Source organism: Triticum urartu, chromosome 7A (genome assembly GCF_056163025.1).
Source record: "Triticum urartu cultivar PI428250 chromosome 7A, HENAU_Tu73, whole genome shotgun sequence".
Taxonomy (NCBI): domain Eukaryota; kingdom Viridiplantae; phylum Streptophyta; class Magnoliopsida; order Poales; family Poaceae; genus Triticum; species Triticum urartu.
This window is the reverse complement of record NC_141879.1, coordinates 7,449,876-7,473,643: the sequence shown is the minus strand read 5'-3', so window position 1 is coordinate 7,473,643 and position 23,768 is coordinate 7,449,876. Positions and strand designations below refer to the sequence as shown.

General features: G+C 43.7%; 1 pseudogene; it reads left to right on the top strand.

The window, feature by feature from the left end:
• LOC125518032 (sucrose:sucrose 1-fructosyltransferase-like) lies at window positions 1–22,795 on the top strand (annotated as a pseudogene).
• The last annotated feature ends 973 nt before the right edge of the window (window positions 22,796–23,768 follow it).

Genomic DNA, 23,768 nt, shown 5'->3' with positions numbered 1-23,768 from the left:
ATGTGCCACCCCAGCGGAACAGCGGACCAGAGGCGGCGTGCGTGTGCCGCCGTGCTCTCTGCCTTGGGCATGGTCGTGCTCCTCATCGCCCATGTTCTCGGAGGAGCCAGGGTGGACCCGACCGGCGATATAGGCAGGCTGCTGTCACACCGAGGCTCCTGGCAGCGACGGAGAAGACATCATTGGCGGCAGGGTGGCGGGCGCCCGCAAGCAAAGGACGGCGGCATCATTGATGGCGACGACTTCCTGTGGAGCAACACAATGCTGCAGTGGCAGCGGACAGGGTTCCATTTGGAGCCGGCCAAGAACTACATGTATGGACGGTGACCAATACCTCAATGTTCAATCGATTAATATTTGAGCCCCGCTTCAGTACATCCGCTCACAAAGCGTATAAAGAGCAATATAGACCTTTCATAAATTATATGGTAGTCTGTCATATATGTATTAATACATGCACGTAATAGTCTAGTTTTCGCTAAAGGTGGCGAGCAAACGGGCCGGCTCAATTCGAAAGAGCTGAATGAATGCCGGAATTTCCCGAAAAATATAAAAGCAGTTGAGACGGGAGTTGAACTCACAAGCTCGTCATGCATGCAACCGATGCTAACTAGACGACCTAGTGACTTAGGACAGCTTAAAGGCAGCGCTAATGTTTAAAGTACTAATTAAAGCGGCAGATCCCTTTTTTTAATACTTTTCAATATTTTTTGCAAAACAATGTGAACAAAATTTCTTGAAAATGCGAACAATGTTTCTATGTTATAAACAAATTTCGAATATTCTTTTCTTAAATGTGGTTTTTAAAGTGAATTTAATATACAGACTGAACATTTTCTTAGTATATGGTGAATTTTATTCAAATACAAACTACTCCCTCTGTCCCATAATATAAAAATGTTTTTATCACTATACTAGTGTCAAAAACATTCTTATATTATGGGACGGAGGGAGTAATTTTTTAAATATATGCTAATATATTTTGAAATGCACGCTGAATTAAATTTCTATACAGGATGAAAACTTTTTATACAAAGTGAACATTTTCCCAATGTACGGTGAATAGTTTCTTCAATACGATGAAATATTTTTAACATGACTATCTTTGGAAAATGAACAAATTGGAACTTTGAACTTTCAATGGAATTTGGTGTTCTGTACTTATTTTGAAACATGAATACATTTGAAAAACATGAACAAATTTTGAATATATGAGGAAATAAAAAGGAAATTCATAATTTTTTTTGAAAATTTTGAATTTATGGAAAACAAAAAGGAACCAAAAAAGAAACATTTCAAAAATATTTTGAAAATTTTGAAATTATGGAAAACAAAAAGGAGACGGAAATAACAAGGAAAAAAAGAAGGGAAAAGAAAAGGAACTAAAATTAAAAACATGAAGAAAACCGGAAAAAAGCTCATGGAACCTTCTAAAATGTTCCCAAAATCGATTGCTCGTTCAAAGTGTGCTGACTCGTATCATGTCGATCGCTCGCTTCACTTTGTATTTTCTGGAGTTTTCTCAGTCAAAAAAGGCCGATAAATGGTCGGATGTGTTGCAACTTGCATACAGTTTTGAAAAAATTTCAAACCTCGCATGGATACCTAACATGGGCATGCCCACCTAGCTGCAAAATTTGTGGTCAATCCTGAGATTTCCAAAAAAAATTATGTTCAACGGCGAGTGTTCGAGTGGGCGGGAAGGGTCTGTTGGGAGCACCTCAATTCTCGACATCTCTTAAATGACCCCAATTCTTTTTCCTGTCCTTGTAATACCAATTAAAGGTACCATAGAAAATTCATTGGGTTTTCAACAAGTTTTGTATTTTCTAAAGTTTTCTTCATAGAAAAAGGCCGATAAAATGGTTGGACATGCTGCAACTTGCATATGGTTTCGAAAGTTGTTCGAACCAGGCATGGATTCCTATCATGGGATGCCCACCTGCTCGCAGAAGTTGGGTTCATTTGAAGGATGTCCAAAAATGGACCATGTGTAACGGATGGTTTCCAGCTAGGGCGAGAGAAGCGCCCGTTTGAAAGTAAGTTGAAATACATCAAATGGCCTCAATTTTTTTCCACCAGCTTTCATGACCAATTCAAGGCATCATGCCAAGTTGTTCGGATTTTTGACAAGTTTTGCGTTTTCTGAAGTTTTCTCTGTGAAGAAGGACCGATAAATGGCCGGATGTGTCGTAACGTGCAAACGGTGTCAAAAGTCGTTCAAACCTGGCATGGGTGCCTCATATGTCTGTGCCAGGCTGCTGCAAGAAGCTGGAGTTATTTAGCATAGTCCAAAAAACCACCAGTTAGAAGGAGTGTGCTAGACTAGGCCAGACAGGTGCATCCGCGAGCATATAGTTTTTCCTAATTTAAATGCTTCGGTTATTTAAATTTCAGTCATTATTAATCAACATGAATGTTTTCTTATATCCTAACCATTTCTTGAAATTTTTCAACAATTTTGGAATTTTAAATTGTATGAAAATTTTATAAACTTGAACTCTTTTTTAAAATTTGTAAACAAATTCCCAACAATTGAGGTTGAACACAAATTACGAACCACATCATTTTAAAAAATATCAACTTTTAAAAAAATGCAAATTTCTTAAATTTGTGAAAATAATAATTTTAAAACTAGAGTGTTCTTAAAGGTCTTCAGAAGAGGAAAAAAGTGTAAAATGAGTAGGTCTAGGGAGGGGTAGTGCCACAGTGCTAGCCTTTTTTAGCGGTACAATGCTCGCTAAATTAGCAAGTAAGCACGCAAGCTGAACTTTCAAAAATAAACAAGCACACAAACTGCTTCATTGATTCCAGTCGTACCCAATGTCTTGCTGTAGACGTAGCCTCCAGGTGCCCAGGTCGTTCCCTGTGCGCCAGGCGACCCAAGCCTAGGCGCCAAGCGTGTCCCGCGTGCGCCAGCCTCTAGTGCAATGTGTAGTTTAGTACCACATCATTACGCGAGTTGCAGGTTGGTTGATGGAGGGCAACAAAAGGATGGGTGATGAATGGTTCAAATCATATATGCGGTTATTTTCCACACAATGAAGCTATTTTCGGTTATTTTGGTTTAATGAAAGAAGGTCATCGATTTTGAAGAAAATCACAAAATTAGAAAAAGATTCCTTGATTAAAAAATCATCAATTTTGGAAAAACTAATTCTTTGATTTGAGAAAAAGTTTATGAATTTGAGAAAAAGTTCACATCTTCTGAAAAAAGACGTGTATGTGAATTAAAAAAACTTGACAAATTTGAAGAGAAGTTCCTGGTTTGAATTTTTTTCACAAATTTGTTCCCATTTTTCAAAGTTAGCTCATATTTCCAAAAAAATTTCACTTTTCAAAATTTGTTTGAAAATTGATGAAACAAACATGCTTAGTTGGGATAGATATCCAATAGTGTGGGTGCGTTCAAGTTGAGAATTAAACTTGTGTGCGTGTATGCTTTGGCACGATGTGTATTAAGCAAAGACTCGAGCAGATACCTAGCGTGCGGACGCAAGGGGCAATGCATGTACGCTTAGTTTGGTGTTAGATAGATATCCATTTGACCATTGTTTGTGAGTTACAGCACATGCTATATTAGGCTAAATCGAGTTCGTCCGAGTCTGTACAGGATAGCCGAAGTATAAAGTGATTCCTTAATCATTTTCCATCCAATCTCTAGGAGTTAAGTAGAGTCCTAAACCAGATTGACTTGTGGTCTGGATCATGTCGTGTTGGGCAAGTTAGAAGGCCGTGTTGGACGTGAGATCGGTTCATTGAGCCATATATATAAAGTAAAGGAAACGAGATTGAAAAGCTGCGAATTTGGGCAGCACCAAAACCATCGTCTCTATCCTTATTTTCCTAAGCTAGCTACTTCATGTTTTGATCTGGGAACTAACAATTGGTAATCAGAGCTTCGGCCTGGAAGCAGCCAGCGTGTACGTATCTTCTCGGCGGAATGAACTCATCGACGAGGATCGTGCAGTCCGGGGCGGAAGGTACTCATCCAGGACGGGAGGAACTCATCCAGCACGGAAAGAACACGCCCAGGACAGGAGGAACTCGTCCAGAAGCAGCCTGCATCAGCGATGGGGGACAAGATGAAGAGCCCAGCAGCAGCGTCTGGCGCCGCTAAATTACTTGCAGTGCCCGGGTCGCAGTACCCACGATTCGATCGTGAGAATTTCAAGGTCTGGCGGGTCTTGATGGAGTGCGCCCTCCGAGCCAATGAGCTATGGGACGCCGTCGATCCCGGCGGTGATGCTTTCAAGAAAGATGGAGCAGAACATCGCAAGGATAGACAGGCAGCATCGGCAATTTACTCTGTGATGCCAATGGATGTCTTGCAGCATCTGATCTCAAAGGAAAGAGCCAAAGAAGCATGGGACGCCCTGAAGGTTCTGTACGAGGGGCATGCTCGTGTGAAGCAGGCCAACCTGCAAACTATGTTAAGGAATTACGAGACACTGGTGATGGCTGATGATGAAACCGTAGATGCGTTCGCGTCACGGGTGGTCACACTTGTCAACGGAATTCGTGCGCTTGGTGAAAATCTGACTGAAACATCTGTTGTCTAGAGATTCTTGCGCGCTGCGCCTCCTCGGTATATGCAGATCATGACTGCAATTGAGCAGTGCATCGATTTGGCGACGCTTAGTATCGATGACCTAGTCGGGCGCTACAAGGCGCACGACAAACATATGCGTTACAGCCAAGGAGATGCGAAGCATGATGAGCAAGTAATGCTCACCCTGGCACAGTGGCAAGCACTAAGCTTAAGGGAAAAGAAGGGAGGCAGCGAGGCATCCGGCAGCGGCTCGAAGCAGGACTGGGCACCACGAGATCAGAACAAGAAGGGCACCGGTGCCGACGGTGCTCCAAAGAAAAGGAAATTCGACAAGCGCAAGATAAAGTGCCACAATTGTGGCCTGATGGGGCACTTCAAGTCGGAGTGCCGGAAACCCGTAAAGGAGCGGGCATATGTTGCCAAGAAAGGCGACAAGGATGACAATCCGGCGAACCTCCTGTTATGTGAGATATGCGAGTACACGAAGGATGACACGCAGCCAGAGGAAGTCGAGACCGTCACACTTGTGGAGAAAAAAGTATATCTCCATGAGGAAGAAGAGAAGAGGGCCGGCAATGTTTGGTACTTGGACACAGGCACTAGCAACCATATGACAGGGGACAGTGCACAGTTCTCTGAGTTGAGTGCAACAGTCAACGGAACAGTCAGGTTTGGCGATGGCACGACGGTCCCAATCAAAGGTAAAGGGACTGTCATCTTCTAGTCAAAGAGTGGTGAGCACAAGGTGCTTACAGATGTGTATTACATCCCCCGTCTAAAGACAAACATTATAAGTCTAGGACAGCTTGAGGAGCGTGGGTGTAAAATTGTGCTCGAGGATGGATACCTATGGGGGTATGATCACAAGAGAAAATTGATGATGCGTGTGATCCGGTGTGTCTGTTGGCAAACTTTGATGAAGAAGCTTGGAGGTGGCACTCACGCTATGGGCATCTTAATTTTCATGCCCTACGACAGCTCGGCCAGAAGAATATGGTACGAGGGCTGCCATGTATAGATCATGTTGATCAGCTGTGCAATGGCTGCTTGCCAAAAGCGGCGAGCCGCTTTCCCGAGGGAGGCAAAGTTTAGAGCTTAGAAGGTACTGGAGCTTATTCATGGTGACTTGTGTGGACCAATCACACCAGCAACTCCTGCAGGGAAGAAGTATTTCTTGCTGATTGTTGATGATTTCAGTCGGTACATGTGGCTAGTACTACTGAAGACCAAAGATGAGGCTTTGGAAGCTTTCAGGAAAATCAAGACTGCCGCTGAAGTGTAGTCAGAAGAGAAGCTGAAAGCGTTACGTACAGATCGTGGTGGGGAATTTAACTCTAATGAGTTCAAGGCATACTGTGAGAAACATGACATCAAGCGGTACTTGACAGCACCCTATACTCCGCAGCAAAACGGCGTTGTGGAGCGCAGAAATCATACCATAGTTGCAATGGCAAGAAGTATGCTAAAAAGCAAGAAATTGCCAGGAAAATTCTGGGGAGAAGCCGTGACTACCGCAGTGTATTTACTCAATAGAGCTCCGACGAAGAGTGTTGTCGGAAGAACGCCGTATGAAGCATGGTGCGGCAGAAAACCCACAGTCGATCACCTCCGCATGTTCAGATGCATAGCACATGTGAAGACCGTGGGAGGGCATGTTGGCAAGTTGGCGGACAGGAGCTCCCCAACTATCCTACTCGGTTATGAGGCCGGGTCCAAAGCATATCGAGTCTACAATCCCGTGACGAAGAAAGTGCAAGTGTCACATGACATAGTATTTGATGAAGAAAAGGCATGGAATTGGGACGGCGCAGTAGTAGCAGATCGCCCCACGCAAGGTGATGATATTTTCGTTGTGACATATAATCACATCAACCATGCAGGCCATGACCATGACGACGACGGGCACGGAGATGGCCATGATGTCGACGATGACGACAACCTAGGTGACGGTGCGCCGGCTACTCCATCAGCACAAACAAAAGTGCCAAGTTATGGGTCGCTGAGCTGCTCCTCACCATGGGTGGACGATCCATGGTGGACTGAAGACGGCGACACATGATCAACTACTGGTGGTGCAACACCTAGTGCCACGGTCGACACGCAGCAGCCAAAAATGTCCACAACAGTAGATGAAGACTCTCCAAGTTCAGTGGGACAAAGCACGGTGGCTGGGTCCCCTGAGTGGACTCCGGGAAGAGCAACAACGCCGGTGAAACTCCGGTGAGTCCTAGATCTCTACCCTAAGGAGGCTCTTCGGAAGATCAATCCAGTGAGGATGAAAAAGGTCAGAAGGGAGTGTCTACTCATCACAGAAGAACCAGCCACGTTCGAGGAGGCGAACGAAGAAGAATCATGGCGTAAAGCTATGGATGACGAGCTTGGTTCAATCCAGGATAATGACACATGGAGTCTTGTTAATCTCCCTGATGGGCACAAAGCAATAGGTCTCAAGTGGGTCTTCAAAGTTAAAAAGGACTCAGAGGGTGCTGTGGTGAAGCATAAGGCTCGTTTGGCAGCCAAAGGATATGTCCAGCAGCAGGGTGTAGATTTTGAAGAAGTATTTGCTCCAGTTGCACGAATGGAATCAGTACGGTTGTTGATTGCTCTAGCAGCCCAAGAAGCTTGGTTTTTACACCATATGGATGTGAAGTCTGCGTTTCTGAATGGAGAACTAGAGGAAGAAGTGTACGTGAAGCAGCCCACTGGTTTTATCAAGAAGGGAGAAGAGCATAAAGTATTCAAATTGCATAAAGCTTTGTATGGCTTGCGGCAGGCACCTAGGGCATGGAATACCAAACTTGATAGCACCTTGATTTCACTCGGTTTTGTGAAGTGTCCGCTTGAGCACGCTATGTACAAGAGAGGCACCAGTTCAGACTGTCTCCTTATTGGCGTGTATGTAGATGATCTCTTGATCATAGGAGCTGATGAAAGGGAAATTGGAAGGTTCAAGAAGCAAATGAAGGAATTATTTAAAATGAGTTATCTGGGCTTGTTAAGCTATTACATCGAGATCGAGGTGCGTCAAAGTAAAGACGGGATCACGTTGTGCCAGGAGGCATATGCCTTGAAGATCTTGCAGAATTGTGGCATGCAGGATTGTAATCCTTCGCAAACGCCTATGGAGGCGAGGCTGAAGTTGAGCAAGAGGAGCAAGGCGCCGACTGTTGATTCAACCGAGTACCGAAGTTTTGTCGGAAGTTTACGATATCTTGTGAACACTAGGCCAGATTTGGCATAGTAAGCAGGTACATGGAGAACCCTACCAATGAGCATTTGACTGTTGTGAAACAGATTTTGAGATATGTGAAAGGGACTCTGAAGTATGGCTGCAAGTACACAAGGAAGAAGGAAGACAAATCACTTCTAGTGGGCTATAGCGATAGTGACTTGGCAGGGGATGTAGATGACCGAAAGAGTACATCGGGCGTTGCATACTTTCTGGGAGAAAATCTGATCACTTGTGTAGGATCGAAAGTATGTCTAGAGGGGGGGTGATTAGACTACTTGACCAAATAAAAGCTTAACCTTTTCCCAATTTTAGTTCTTGGCAGATTTTAGCTATTTTCGGACAAGTCAAGCAATCATCACACAATTCAAGCAAGCATGCAAAGAGTTTATGGGCAGCGGAAAGTAAAGCATGCAACTTGCAAGAATATAAAGGGAAGGGTTTGGAGAATTCAAACGCTATTGGAGACACGGATGTTTTTCCCGTGGTTCGGATAGGTGCTGCTATCCTACATCCACGTTGATGGAGACTTCAACCCACGAAGGGTAACGGTTGCGCGAGTCCACACAGGGCTCCACCCAAGGGCAACGGTTACGCGAGTCCACGAAGGGCTCCACCCACGAAGGTTCCAGGAAGAAGCAACCACCCACAAAGGGTCCACGAAGAAGCAACCTTGTCTATCCCACCATGGCCATCGCCCACGAAGGACTTGCCTCACTAGCGGTAGATCTTCACGAAGTAGGCGATCTCCTTGCCCTTACAAACTCCTTGGTTCAACTCCACAATCTTGTCAGAGGCTCCCAAGTGACACCTAGCCAATCTAGGAGACACCACTCTCCAAGAAGTAACAAATGGTGTGTAGGTAATGAACTCCTTGCTCTTGTGCTTCAAATGATAGTCTCCCCAACACTCAACTCTCTCTCATAGGATTTGGATTTGGTGGAAAGAAGATTTTGAGTGGAAAGCAACTTGGGAAGGCTAGAGATCAAGATTCATATGGTAGGAATGGAATGTCTTGGTCTCAACACATGAGTAGGTGGTTCTCTCTCAGAACATATGAGTTGGACTGATGTGTGTGTTCTGATGGCTCTCTCACTGAATGAGAAAGAGGTGGAGGGGTATATATAGCCTCCACACAAAATCCAACCGTTACACAGTTTTCAAATCTCGGTGGGACCGAATTAATAAACTCGGTCGGACCGAAATAGTAAACCTAGTGACCGTTAGGAATTTCGGTGGGACTAACATGCAACTCAGTAGGACCGATTCGGTTAGGGTTTGGGCATAACGTAATCTCGGTGAGACCGATTACACAAACTCGGTGAGACCGAATTTGGTAATTTACTAACCAGAGAGTTGGTCTGGCAAACTCGGTGGGACCGATTTGCTCTTTCAGTGAGACCGAGTGGAACTCGGTGAGACCGAAAAGTTACAAAGGGGAAACACTGAGTTTACATTGCAATCTCGGTGGGACCGATTCTCTCTTTCGGTGGGACCGAAAAGTTACGAAAGGGAAATAGAGAGTTTGCAACCCCATCTCGGTGAGACCGAGATCCTTATCGGTAGAACCGAATTGCTAGGGTTTGGCAGTGGCTAATGACAAGTGAAACTCGGTGGCGCCGGATAGGAAGAATCGGTAGGACCGAGTTTGCCTTAGAGTTTAGGTCATATGTGGATATGGGAAAGTAGTTGAGGGTTTTTGGAGCATATCACTAAGCACATGAAGCAAGAGGCTCATTAAGCAACACCTCATCCCTCCTTAATAGTATTGGCTTTTCCTATGGATTCAATGTGATCTTGGATCACTAAAATATAAAATGAAGAGTCTTGAGCTTTTGAGCTTGAGCCAATCCATTGTCCTTAGCATTTTGAGGGTTCCACTTTCACATCCATGCCATGCCAATCATTGAGCTTTCCTGAAATAATTATCTTGGAATAGTATTAGCTCAATGAGCTATATGTTGTTATGAATTACCAAAACCACCTAGGGATAGTTGCACTTTCAATCTCCCCCTTTTTGGTAATTGATGACAACATATAGATCAAAGCTTCGACAAAAGATAATAAGCATGAAATATATCGTCGCTTTGAGAAGTATGTGATAAGTAAGAGCTCCCCCTAAATTTGTGCATATTTAAAATTTGCTTTGGACTGCAAATGCACAAAGAGTTAGAGTCATGGGTTACTCTTCCATGTCACATACATCTTGGTGGAGCGCTCAAAATGATAAGATTGAAATGCATGCACTCATCACCAAGAATAGTGAATGATCACAAACGATAGATAGAATGATAATATTTAAGCAAGCATTAAGCAAACATTAAGTGTAGCTTATGATCAAACACATGATCATCGATGTCTCACAAGCATAAGGATGTAGTATCTCACACACAAGCAAACAAGGTTCGAAAAACCACCAAATAAAGCAAGAGAGAAAAGCAACACTCTCTCTCTCTCAGCCTATGATCTATACATCTTCTCCCCCTTTGGCAACAAGTTACCAAAAAGTTCCTAGAAAATGCATAGCACTAGATCGACGCTCAGGCTTGATCTTCAGGTGGTGGTGGAGTCCGGATCACTCCAAGGACGAAGCCTTCGGTAGACGTGGTCGGAGTCGAGGTTGAAGTGGATGCTGGAGCTGGTGGAACGGAGGCTGTGGCTGGTGCAGACGTTGTAGCTCTGCTGTCAGCAACTGGCAGTGCAGACGACCTCGGACCTCGTGGCACCCTCGCAAAAGCATGAGTCGTGGTCCTGCCTCTCCTCTCATTCATGTCGTCCTGGAGCTGTTCCACGGCAGTCTGTATCTCTGTCACCTTGATGTCCAAGTCATAGAATCTTTATTCCATGATCCTCTCTAAGCTCGCCTGGTTCTGAGTCAGGGTGGCTATACTCTGCTCAATCCGCAGGGTGGACGCAATCAAGTAACTGAGCTGCTCTTGTTTGGTTTTCAGGAAGTAATCAGATGCCTCCGCTTGAGTAGGCATCCTGGCAGCTTTCTCCTTCTTCGCCTTCTCCTTCTAAGCTTGTGCATGGGCAGATGATGGTTCATTCTCTGTCATCACAACTTCATTGTTCTCGAAATCTGGACGGATGGGCAGGTGTTCCTTATCCAACAAATATACGTCCATGCCCATCTTGGAGTTGATGAGCTCCTGAATCTGAGGGGCATATCCACAGCTCCTCTTCTGATCTGCTGCAGTCCTTTTGATCATTTCCACTATGAGGCTCATAACTTTGAATTTTTGAGGCACGTCAAAAACATGAAGCAAATTGATCGCGTGACCTCTGATCATCTTGTGATCTCCAGACTTGGGCAGAAGGGTGTGCCTAAGGATCCAGTTGATCGTAGGCAATCCTGAGAGCAGATAATGCACTGAGCCAAACTTGAACGTGTCAAGTGCTTCATTCGGAATCTCCTTGTACATGTTGGACATGGAGTTGTGGTCCATCTTTTTCTTGGCATAAATGTCCAAGTCATCTGCTTGCTCCTCTGGGGCATTGATCAGCTTCGCCCATTCCTCAACAGTAGAGTGGTACCTCATACCCTCAGACATCCATGTAATCCTCCCATCTGGATAAAAGTGAGCTGTGGAGTAGAACTGCATGATGAGTTCCTCGTTCCACTTTGTGAGCTTCTGCCCAACAAAATCCTCTACTCCACACGCCTTGAAGCTGTCCTGAACTCCTGGGTAGTACTCTTCATTATCCTTGATATAGGTCCAGTCGACCCATCTCATGTCACATACGATTGGCTTCTTGTCAAGTAGCACTGTCTCATAGAAATCTTGCTGCTCCTTGGTATGAAATCTGTAGTCCACTGCAGTCCTTCTCCTAGAAGCATATGGATCTGCTTCTCTCCACTTCCTGAGCCCTGAGTCTCTCCTGAGCTTCATATCCTCAGCCATAGGATGAGCATCGTTGTGGTCTGGGATCTTGGGCTTGAGCTTCCGAAGGACACTCTCTTCCTCTTCCTCTGCAACAGTCTCAGGCACTGGGGCCTTGTTCTTCTCAGTGGCTGGGATGCTTCTTGTGTTTCTCTTTGGTGCACTCTTAGGCTTAGATGCAGCCTTAGGTTCTTCCTTGGGCTTGGATGCAGCTCCCCCTGACCTTATGGCATCTCCCATAAGTTTGGCTGCCTTGGGCGCTGGTGCAGCTGCCTCTTCTTCCTCCTCCTCTTCTACCATGATGGAGGCTTTCCCAAGCACTCTGGCTACAATCTTCTTCACTCTTTCTTTCCTCTTCTTGCCCTCAGCTGCAACGGGCTCAATGGGAGCAGGCTTCTCAGTTGAGGCTCTAGCCTTTGACATGGGTTGCCTGCCTGCTGGCCTCTTGATTTTCAGGCCTGGCTTTGAGCCTTGAGCTAGCTCAACTCTCTTGGAGGTGGCCTCTTCCTCTGCCACATAGTCCTCATCTTCAGAATCTGAGGTTTTCTTCTTCCTTTGTCTCGTGGCAGCTTTAGGCAGGTTGCTGGGTGTGCTCCTACTGCCATCATCTGAGGAACTTGAGGGGCTAGTGCCCTCACTCAACTGCACTTGCTGCTCTGACAAGTTTTGGCTGTCACTCTGGTCTGACATGTTGCAAACTGACTGCTGACCCTGTGAATAGATTATAGAGGAGATAGAGTGGATGAGCATCACAAAATGCAAAGATTTTTGCAAAAAGAATGATCCAAAAACTTAGTTTTAGTTTCCCACTGAAATCATCTCGGATCTACCGATTTTCAAACTCGGTGATACCGAAGCAGTTTTGGAACCTAAACTAGTGAACTCGGTCAGACCGAGTCACAGTTCGGTGGCACCGAGACTGCTAGGGTTTCACTGAGTTCAAAAATCGGTCACACCGATAGTAATTCTCGGTCAGACCGAGTTTTACTTGTGCAATGGCATAAGCCAAATCGGTGGGACCGAGTTTTTCAACTCGGTGGGTCCGAGATGGTTTCGGTGGAAACCTAAACATAGAATTTTCGAACCAAACCTAATCTATGAGCGTTTTGAATGGATAGAAGTTTATCAAACGTGGCCAGAAACAATGTGATCACAATGTGCTAGGAATCAGATTGAGGAATAGCACAAAGATCAAGTCCCTACCCTAGTTCGGCGGGGACTTGCTACGACGGCAACGGCGGGGCAGAAATCCTGTTGACGGCGACGGAGACCAGCGACTGGAGGCTGCTGGCGGCGAGAAGACGATCCGGAGACCTCGGGGGAAGAGCAGGCTATCGCGCGGGCGAAGGGGTTCGGAGAAATTTCCAAATTTTGCCCGTGACTATATATAGCCCGACCCTGTCGGTGTGACCGAGTTGAACAACTCGGTGGCACCGAGATTCATAACTGCGTGCAGTTACTGAAACTCGGTGAGACCGAAAGGTTCAAATCGGTTGCACCGAGATTGAAAACTTAGATCAACTTAATGATCTCGGTAGGACTGAAAGTGGAGTATCGGTCAGACCGAGAATCATAAAGAGGTTTTGGAAGTTTAAGTATATGACAAATCGGGGACTCCGAGCGCTCCTCACACAGAGTGGTTCGAATCTGACTTGATCAAATTTTGTGATGCAGCATGAATAGAGTTTGAGACGAGAAAAGCATAGATAGCTAGAGGAGGTTCTTAGGCATTCTTATCCATCCACTTGGCAAAAGAAGATAAAGCCGAACAATCAAACCAACAAGTGGATGTCCTCGAATGAGTAAAATATGCAATCAGCATGCTCACACAATAAGATAGCAAATGAAATATGTGGCAAAGCATGCACAACCAATTCTAGCATCTATCAAGCAATTTGCGATGACTAGGTCATCTATATATGAGTATATTGACTTAGGAGTCAAGTGAGAACACTTGATCGTAGGTCATACTCATTGTTTAAGCTCAAGTGGGGTTACCACTTTTACATAAAGCATTGTTTTGTTCACATCTTTAGAGTTGCTTTAGCTCAGTCTTAGAGTAAAGCTCCCCCTAGATGTGATATCCCCCCTAAGAGGGATGAACTAACCTTGGGTTTTGTCGACGATGACTTCATGTAGACATTGAAGATGTGGATGCTCAATGTTGATGTAGATCTCTTGGAGCTATCCATTTGAGTGAATTGCACTTTCAATACCTACATGGGTTAGTCCCACAAGGAACAAACAAGGATATCCATAGACATAGAGTGATGCACACAAAAGATGATGTCCATGAAAACTTTTAGGTTACCTTGTCCCTTGTCTTACCAACAAGAGGGTTTGTGACTCCTTGAACTAGTGCAAGATGTGGAAGTTGATTGCATTTGTTCTTGCCAAAATGATAAGAGTGAAGTATGTTGGCGGAGTCACCCTCAAGAACTCTCTAGTTCTTCTTCTTTTGGATCCACATCATCTTGATGGGAATCCTTGGAGTTGTAGTCGTACTTGATGAAGTGGAACTTGAAGTAGTCTTGGGAATCCACTTGACTAAGGTCTTAGGAGCTTCTTCAAATGCATCAATTTCCTCTTGAAGCTTGTCCTTGCCTTTTTGCTCGTAGTCTTGTGGTGGAAGGTCATCTTGAGCTTGTGTCCCCTTGAAAAACTTCTCTTGTTGAGGGACAAACTTTGTCTTGGGGTATTGATCTTCTTCCCATTCAACTCCATTGGCATTGAACTTTCGTTCAAAACCAATACCTTGATTCTTCCAGTGCATTCCTTGCTTGCGCACAATTTCCTCGAATTGCTTACTCCCGGCAAGGCTTTTGTACACTCCTTTCTCTATAATTCCCTTCAATAAGCTATTTTCTTGATCAAGTGTAACTTGGCTAAGAGAATCATTAGTGGAATCAAGAGAACTACTAGAAGCAACAATATTGGATTTAGCATGATCATTGTTACTACTAGCGGAAGAATCTTTCTTGTTAGATTTGACTTGAGGCATGTAAGTGGATAAGAGTAAACGCTTGGCAATGTAAGAAGAACTTTTCTTGTGGAGATCATCATTGATTGCCTTTAAGAACTCATGCTCTTGCTCAAGATTGAGCTTTTCAAAGCATAGCTTCTCATGAGCTCTTAAAAGTTCTCGATGATCTTCGAAGATAGTGTCATGAGCTAACTTAAGAGTTTTTAGTTCTTTAGTTAGAGCCTCAATCTTCTCCTTATCATTGTCATTCGTTTTATCTTGATTAGCATGATTAATTGGTCTTTCATCATAGTATTCATCACTAGAGTTGTCACCAAGCAAATCATCACCTAACAAGTCATCTTCATCACTATTGAAATCAACATACTCGGGGTGTGTTACCTTAGGACCTTTGGCCATGAAGCATCTTCCAATTCCTTCATTTGGTGAGTCAAATATGTTGTAGGAGTTGGTTGACACAAGTGCTAGACCGGCAACACCTTCATCTTGAGTATCTTCGGAGTCGGAGTGATAACTTCTCTCGGAGTGGCTGTCGGAGTCGGAGCCGGATACCCATTCACCAACATGAGCTTGATGTCTTCGTCTTGTGTAGCTCCTTGATGATTTTTCCTTCCTTTCCGAATCCTTGTTTCTCCGTGAGTATCTTCGTTCATAACGATCATCTCTACTCCTTCTCTCTCTTGGTGGTGATCCTTTGCTTCTTCTTTTTGAAGAATATTCTCTTCTCTTGTAGGGAGCCGTACACTCGTTGGAATAGTGTCCGGATCTTCCACAATTGTAACAGTTTCTCTCTCGACTAGAAGATCTTTTGTCATTGTAGGACCTTGACTTGGAGCTTCTATCTTTGCTTCTACTCCTGTAGAACTTGTTGAAGTTCTTCACCATTAAGCTCAATTCTTCATTGAAGTCTTGTTTCTCACTTGATGATGTAGGGGCTTCACATGAGGCTTTATAGGCACCACTTGACTTGTTGTGAAGTTCCTCTTTATCCTTAAGTGACATCTCATGAGCAACAATTCTTCCAATCACTTCCGTTGGCTTGAGATCTTTGTAATTGGGCATCATTTGGATCAATGTGCACACGGTATCATATTTTCCATCCAAGGCTCTTAGGATCTTCTTGATGATGAATCTATCGGTCATCTCTTCACTTCCTAAGCCGGCAATCTCATTTGTGATGAGAGCAAGCCTAGAGTACATTTCAGCGACACCTTCACCATCCTTCATCTTGAACTTGTCAAGTTGGCTTTGAAGCACATCCAACTTGGATTCCTTGACGGAGTCGGTACCTTCGTGCATATCAATCAAAGTGTCCCAAATTTCCTTTGCATTCTCAAGGCGGCTGATTTTGTTGAATTCTTCGGGGCATAATCCGTTGAAGAGGATATCACAAGCTTGAGCATTGTATTGCAACATCTTCAACTCATCCGCGGTAGCTTCACGGTTTGGTTATCTCCCATCAAAGAATTCACCTTGCAAACCAACACACACAATAGCCCAAACAGCGGGGTTATGTCCAAGAATATGCATTTTCATTTTATGCTTCCAAATAGCAAAATTAGTACCATCAAAGTAAGGACCTCTACGGTGATAATTTCCCTCGCTAGACGCCATACTCTCCTAGGTTGTGAAACCAAGGCTATGACCACCAAAAGCTAGATCAAGCAAATGGAGACCAAAGCTCTGATACCACTTGTAGGATCGAAAGTATGTCTAGAGGGGGGGTGATTAGACTACTTGACCAAATAAAAGCTTAACCTTTTCCCAATTTTAGTTCTTGGCAGATTTTAGCTATTTTCGGACAAGTCAAGCAATCATCACACAATTCAAGCAAGCATGCAAAGAGTTTTATGGGCAGCGGAAAGTAAAGCATGCAACTTGCAAGAATATAAAGGGAAGGGTTTGGAGAATTCAAACGCTATTGGAGACATGGATGTTTTTCCCGTGGTTCGGATAGGTGGTGCTATCCTACATCCACGTTGATGGAGACTTCAACCCACGAAGGGTAACGGTTGCGCGAGTCCACACAGGGCTCCACCCAAGGGCAACGGTTGCGCGAGTCCACGAAGGGCTCCACCCACGAAGGTTCCAGGAAGAAGCAACCACCCACAAAGGGTCCACGAAGAAGCAACCTTGTCTATCCCACCATGGCCATCGCCCACGAAGGACTTGCCTCACTAGCGGTAGATCTTCACGAAGTAGGCGATCTCCTTGCCCTTACAAACTCCTTGGTTCAACTCCACAATCTTGTCGGAGGCTCCCAAGTGACACCTAGCCAATCTAGGAGACACCACTCTCCAAGAAGTAACAAATGGTGTGTAGGTAATGAACTCCTTGCTCTTGTGCTTCAAATGATAGTCTCCCCAACACTCAACTCTCTCTCATAGGATTTGGATTTGGTGGAAAGAAGATTTTGAGTGGAAAGCAACTTGGGAAGGCTAGAGATCAAGATTCATATGGTAGGAATGGAATGTCTTGGTCTCAACACATGAGTATGGTTTTTGGAGCATATCACTAAGCACATGAAGCAAGAGGCTCATTAAGCAACACCTCATCCCTCCTTAATAGTATTGGCTTTTCCTATGGACTCAATGTGATCTTGGATCACTAAAATATAAAATGAAGAGTCTTGAGCTTTTGAGCTTGAGCCAATCCATTGTCCTTAGCATTTTGAGGGTTCCACTTTCACATCCATGCCATGCCAATCATTGAGCTTTCCTGAAATAATTATCTTGGAATAGTATTAGCTCAATGAGCTATATGTTGTTATGAATTACCAAAACCACCTAGGGCTAGTTGCACTTTCAACTTGGTTATCGCAGAAGCAAAAGGTGGTTGCCCTCTCATCTTGTGAAGCCGAATACATTGCAGCGGCGACAGCGGCGTGTCAAGGAGTGTGGCTCAGTAGACTCCTTGCTGATTTGACGAACCAGCAGCCAGAACAAGTAAATCTTAGAGTTGATAACAAATCCACAATATCATTGTGCAAAAACCCCATTCATCATGATCGCAACAAGCACATTGATATAAGGTACCATTACATCAGAGAATGTGTAGAAGAAGGCAAGGTGGAGGTGGATTATGTCAACACTAAATATCAACTCGCAGATATACTAACAAAGTCGTTGGCAAGACTGAAGTTTCAGGAGATGCGCCAGAATATTGGAGTCGTGGCTGTTAAGTAGTCTCATTTGTGCTTAGGAGGGTGAATGTGAGTTACAGCACATGCTATATTAGGCTAAATCGAGTTCGTCCGAGTCTGTACAGGATAGCCGAAGTATAAGGTGATTCCTTAGTCGTTTTCCATCCAATCTCTTGGAGTTAAGTAGAGTCCTAAACCAGATTGACTTGTGGTCTGGGTCACGTCGTGTTGGGCAAGTTAGAAGGCCGTGTTGGACGTGAGGTCGGTTCATTGAGCCATATATATAAAGTAAAGGAAACGAGATTGAAAAGCTGCGAATTTGGGCAGCACCAAAACCATCGTCTTTGTCCTTATTTTCCTAAGCTAGCTACTTCACGTTTTGATCTGGGAACTAACATTGTTGTGCCTGCCTGCCGTCCAGTGTGTTTGTGTGTGCGTGATAGCAAAAGACCGAGAGACTTGATCGGGTAGACGTGCGTCCATGTGTTCTTATATATCTCCTCCTTTTTAGTATCACCAGGAGGACGAGGATACATGTTCGATTCCTCATCTACACTAGTAGAAAAAGGCCCATTTATCCCGGTTCTAGAGGGCCTTTAGTTCCGGTTCTTAACCGGGACTAAAAGCCCTCCACGTGGCTGCTGTCTGGAGCTACCAACCGGGACTAAAGAAAATTTTACGATTTTTTAATTTTTTTCTGAATTTCAAATTTCCGAATTATTTTACAATTTAATCTCTAATCATCCCTCATCACTGCTCAATTTAACCTCTAACTCTAATCACCCCTCATCATTCTAAATCATCTAACTTCCCGGCCGGTCACCCATCCTCTCACTACTCCAGCCTGAGGACGCTTAACTTCTGGGTTCTATTCCCCCTCGTTTCCAAGTTTGCACTTGTTGTTTTTCTGGCAATAGTAAGATGACAATCCTATTAACCCTTAGGAGTTTAGCTTGAACATGAAGTCACACGTTTCACTGTTTGAGTTTGAAACTATTATTCTAAAAAACAATAATTATTTAGTAACACTAATATTTCTCGAGTAAGTAGTTTGACCACAGTTTGACCAGATTTGACCAAAATTCAAAAAATTGAATTAATTATTTAGTAACACTAATATTATTGAATAATTATGTAGTAACACTAATACTTCTTGAATAAGTAGTTTGACCAGATTTAACCAAAATTAAAACAAACTGAAATTTGAGCATATCTTTTTTTCCTTTTGGAATTTGAGGATTCTAAAAATTTGCAAACAGGCCGTAGGCTAAAGATTAGACCTTTAGTCCCGGTTTGAGACACGAACCGGGACTAAAGGGTGCGATGCCCTTTTGTCCCGGTTCGTGTCTCAAACCAGGACTAAGGGGCCCATTTGAACCGGAACTAATGCCTTTAGCCGCTCGAACCAGGACTAATGCTCAAGTTAGTCCCGGTTCGTAATGCAACTGGGACTAATGTGTATATTGCACTGTGAGAAAAGCCATGTTTTCTACTAGTGCTTAACTTATTCCTTTTCTCGGGAATTTTATTGCACTTTGAAATAGGCCTTACGCACGGTGGGCCGGCCCAGTCGAGTGTAAAAGTCTATCTCACCCTTTATTATTATGAAGGAGTATTGGGTATCTCAGCCATCGATGTATTTAGGGGGTGTGCGCAATATCGTGATCGCTATCATCGCAAGCTCGATTCCACCGATTATTATTTTGCTTCTCTTGAAAATCGTATACGCCAATAGTAAATCGCTAGTGGTTTTTCCGGTTTTTGGCTACACAATATGGAAAGAAAATAAGTGTGCTAGATAGGGGACTTGAACCAAGGTCTATTCATTAGAAATTGAGCCCCATAACCAACAAAGCCACCTTTAGTTGTTGTCTATTGTATATAAACAAGGTTATTTGAACCTTTCTTTTTTCTGACATATCAACAATAATAATATTTTTTGCTTGGTAACTTTGGCATGACCAGCGTGATAACTATGACATGAGTAACATGATAACTATACTATAATAACCCCGATAACTACATTATGAGAAAGTTAATGACTATATCATGAGAAGCGTCATAACTTTAGCATGGGGCAGTGGTAACTTCACACTGGGGTATGTTTCGACAAATTTTTTTCTTGGATGAAAGTTACCATGGTGTTTAAACTTAAGTTATTAGGTCTGTGGTCTGCAAAATTACCATAAATTTACATAAAAATTACGGGAGAAGTTATGTTTCAACATTTTTTCCTCGAAGTCAAAGTTACCATGGTGGTTGAATGTAAGTTATGAGGTCCACAGGGCATAAACGACCATTGATATTTACACAGTAGTTACCGAGGCATGTTTCAACAATTTTTTCCCATGGGTAAAAAGTTATCAATAGGTTGTATGTAAGTTAGTGGGTGTATGTTGCATAAATTACCATGCTATTTACACTTAAATTTTCTGGGTATATTTCTGCAACCTTTTTCGCCTATGGTTAAAAGTTATCAATGTGTTTATATGTAAGTTATCAGGTCTATTGTGTATAAATTATCATCTTATTTACACATAAATTACCGGGTATGTTTCAAAAACTTTTGGTGACTGGATAAAAAGTTATCAATTTGTTTAGATGTACATTATCAGATCTACAATGCATAAATTGTTATGATATTAACACAAAAATTTGCCGGGGATGTTTCAACAAAAGAAATCTCTGGGTGAAAGTTAACATGTTGTTTGTATGTAATTACACAAGAGTTGTCGAGGGTACGTTTAGAACAAAAAAAATCTCATTCCACAATTACCATGGTGTTTATACGTAAATTATCAGATGTATGTTTCAATAAAAAAATCCAAGACAAGAAAATTATGACGTCTGGACTATGTAAGTTATCAGGTCTATTGTACGTCTATACCAAGTTATTTATACATGAGTTACCGGGTGTGTTTTTCAAGAAAAAAAATCTCTGGCTCAAAAGTTACCATGTTTCGGCTAAGTAAGTTATCAGCTCTGCATGTGCAAATTATCACGATATTAACACAGTAGTTACCGGGGGTATGTTTTCAACAGAAGAAAAATCCGTTTAAAGTTAACACCCTTTTTGCATGTAAGTTGTTGGATTTGCGATGCATAAATTATCATGCTATTCACAACAGAAAGTTGCGAAGAATGTTTTAACAAGTTTTTAAGGGTCAAAGTTATGACATGAGGACTTAGATTTGATTCTCACTCACCGCAACAATTTTTGTTCATTTAAAATCTATGAAAAATATGGTAGAACGTATGAGATGCAGGCCTTAGTTTTTCTCAGAAAAATCATTCGAGGGCAGCGACTCGATCCATGTTGAAGGGGAGTAGAATCAACTTTTACAAATGTACAAAATCAACTTAAATACTAATCAACCACAACAACTACTTAGTAGATGGTTACTACACTACGTTTCCACTCATGAGGTCAAGGGAGCGAATCCTAGTTCTGTCATTTTTTGGCTTAGCGAGCGCGGAAAATAAAAATGACGGGAGCGGTATTGGGCCTGAATCTCGCCAAGCGAATGTGGGCGTGCGGGGAGGGAAAGGAGCGAATCCGACCAAGCGGGAATCATTCGTCTCTGTCGCTAATGTCGAGTTGACAGGAAGTAAGCTTTCTGGATATCAATATGCAGGTCTGATGTACTACCGTGGATGGTATCACTTCTTCTACCAGCATAACCCACATGGCGTGGTGTGGGGCCATGCCGTGTCCCGTGACATGTTCCACTGGCACCACCTATCCTTCGCCATGGTCCCCAACCGCTGGTACGACATCAACGACGTCTTCACAGGCTCCGCCACCGTGCTACCCGATGGCAAGGTCATCTTGCTTTACACACGGAACTCCAACAACTCCACGCAGGTCTAGTGTCTAGCCCACCCCAATGGCCCTCTCCTCCGCAACTGCACCAAGCACCCTACAAACCCTGTAATTCTCCCGCCATCCGGCGTCCACGAGTATGACTTTCGCGACCACACCAACGCCTGGTTTGAGAATTCCGACAAGACGTGGCGCACCGTCATCGGGTCCAAGGACAACCAAGTCCATGCCGACATCGCCTTCATGTACAAGACAAAAGGTTTCATCAAGTACGAGCTGATCCCCGGCTAGTATGGATGATGAAAGGCATGAAAACTATGCATTGGGGAGGTACAACAAGACGACTAATAGGTGGACGTCATTGGAACCGGAGGCGGATGTGATTGGCTGAGGTACAACTGGGGAAAGCTTTTTGCGTCCACAACATTCTATGATTCGTCGAAGCAGCGGGAAGTGTTGTGGGGTATGTCGGTGAGACCGACTCCAAGAGGAGTAACGTCACCAAGGGCTGGGCATCCCTCCAGGTACGTTTAGTAAGCATAGATATGATTGTTTTGTTTTACCTTGCATTTATCATCAATAGTTCCACTCCTGCATTATGCATGCTTGACAGATAGATGATACATCATGTGTCACCATTATTACTTAAATAAGAATCATTGGAGTCATGTGTTTTTAAATTATTGATGTTAATGTGCATTCCTAATGAGGGATTGGATTGGTGACTTACCTATTCAGTGACTTTGGCACTGGCCATTCGAAAAACGATCGATGGACTTGCCTATCTTAACTATTGAACTTTTTTTTTTGAAAATTAGCTTAACTATTGAACTAACTAGTTAATGATGTATGATTGCGGCAGATAATTCCAAGAACCGTGACACTTGACAAGAAGACCCGAACGAACCTCCTGCAATGGCCGGTGGAAGAGATTGAAACCCTTCGTCGCAATTCCATGGACTTCAGAAACATCACACTAGACACTGACTCCGTCTCCCCCACCTCCGCCAAGCTGATCAACTCGACATTGAGGTGTCACTCTGCCTCAACGCTTCTGCCATCTCCGCCCTCAGCGAGGCCGATGTCAGCTCCAACTGCAGCAGCGGCAGTGGTGCTGCCAACCACGGCGCGCTCGGTCCCTTTGGCATCCTCGTCCTCAGCAATATTAGCCAGAGCAAATGACCTCATTTACAACCACATCGCCTACTTTCAAAACATCCACAGATGGACCCACAGAAAGTGACAGGCCTGCCCTCGAATGGCCCCATTTACAACCATACCTACTTTGAAACATCAAATACATGCATGTCGATCATCATGGCCAAACAATGAGTAGTGCACAAAAATACAAATAATTCGTATTTAAGAATACATAATCGAACAATAGTGCAAGCATAAAAATTGTTCATAGTGCATAGTTGAAAAATTAAAAGCAAACTTTACTGATTTCTAGCATGGATTCATATATGCTCCACAAGATCAATCAGAAGTACCATATGCACTGGTTGAGCTACAGTTATCAATAAAGTTGGCAATATGCTCGCCCTCTTGTTTCAGGAGGCGGACCTGAACACCGGGCTTCTCAAAATCATGCGTGCGGGCTTCCCCTTCACCCTCATCGCCGGCAATTGATACGTCGCCAACGTATCTATAATTTTTGATTGCTCCATGCTATATTATCTACTATTTTGGACATTATTGGGCTTTATTATCCACTTTTATATTATTTTTGGGACTAACCTATTAACCGGAGGCCCAGCCCAGAATTCCTGTTTTTTGCCTGTTTTAGGGTTTCGAAAAAAAGGAATATCAAGCGGAGTCCAAATGGAATGAAACCTTCGGGAACGTGATTTTCTCAACGAACAAGACCCAGGAGACTTGGACCCTACGTCAAGACACAAAAGAGGAGGCCATGAGGTAGGGGGGCACGCCCTCCACCCTCGTGGCCCCCCTGTTGCTCCACCGACGTACTCCTTCCTCCTATATATACCTACGTACTCCCAAATGATCAGATACGGAGCCAAAACCCTAATTCCGCCGCCGCAACTTTCTGTATCCACGAGATCCCATCTTGGGGCCTGTTCCGGAGCTCCGCCGGAGGGGGCATCGATCACGGAGGGCTTCTACATCAACACCATAACACCTCCGATGAAGT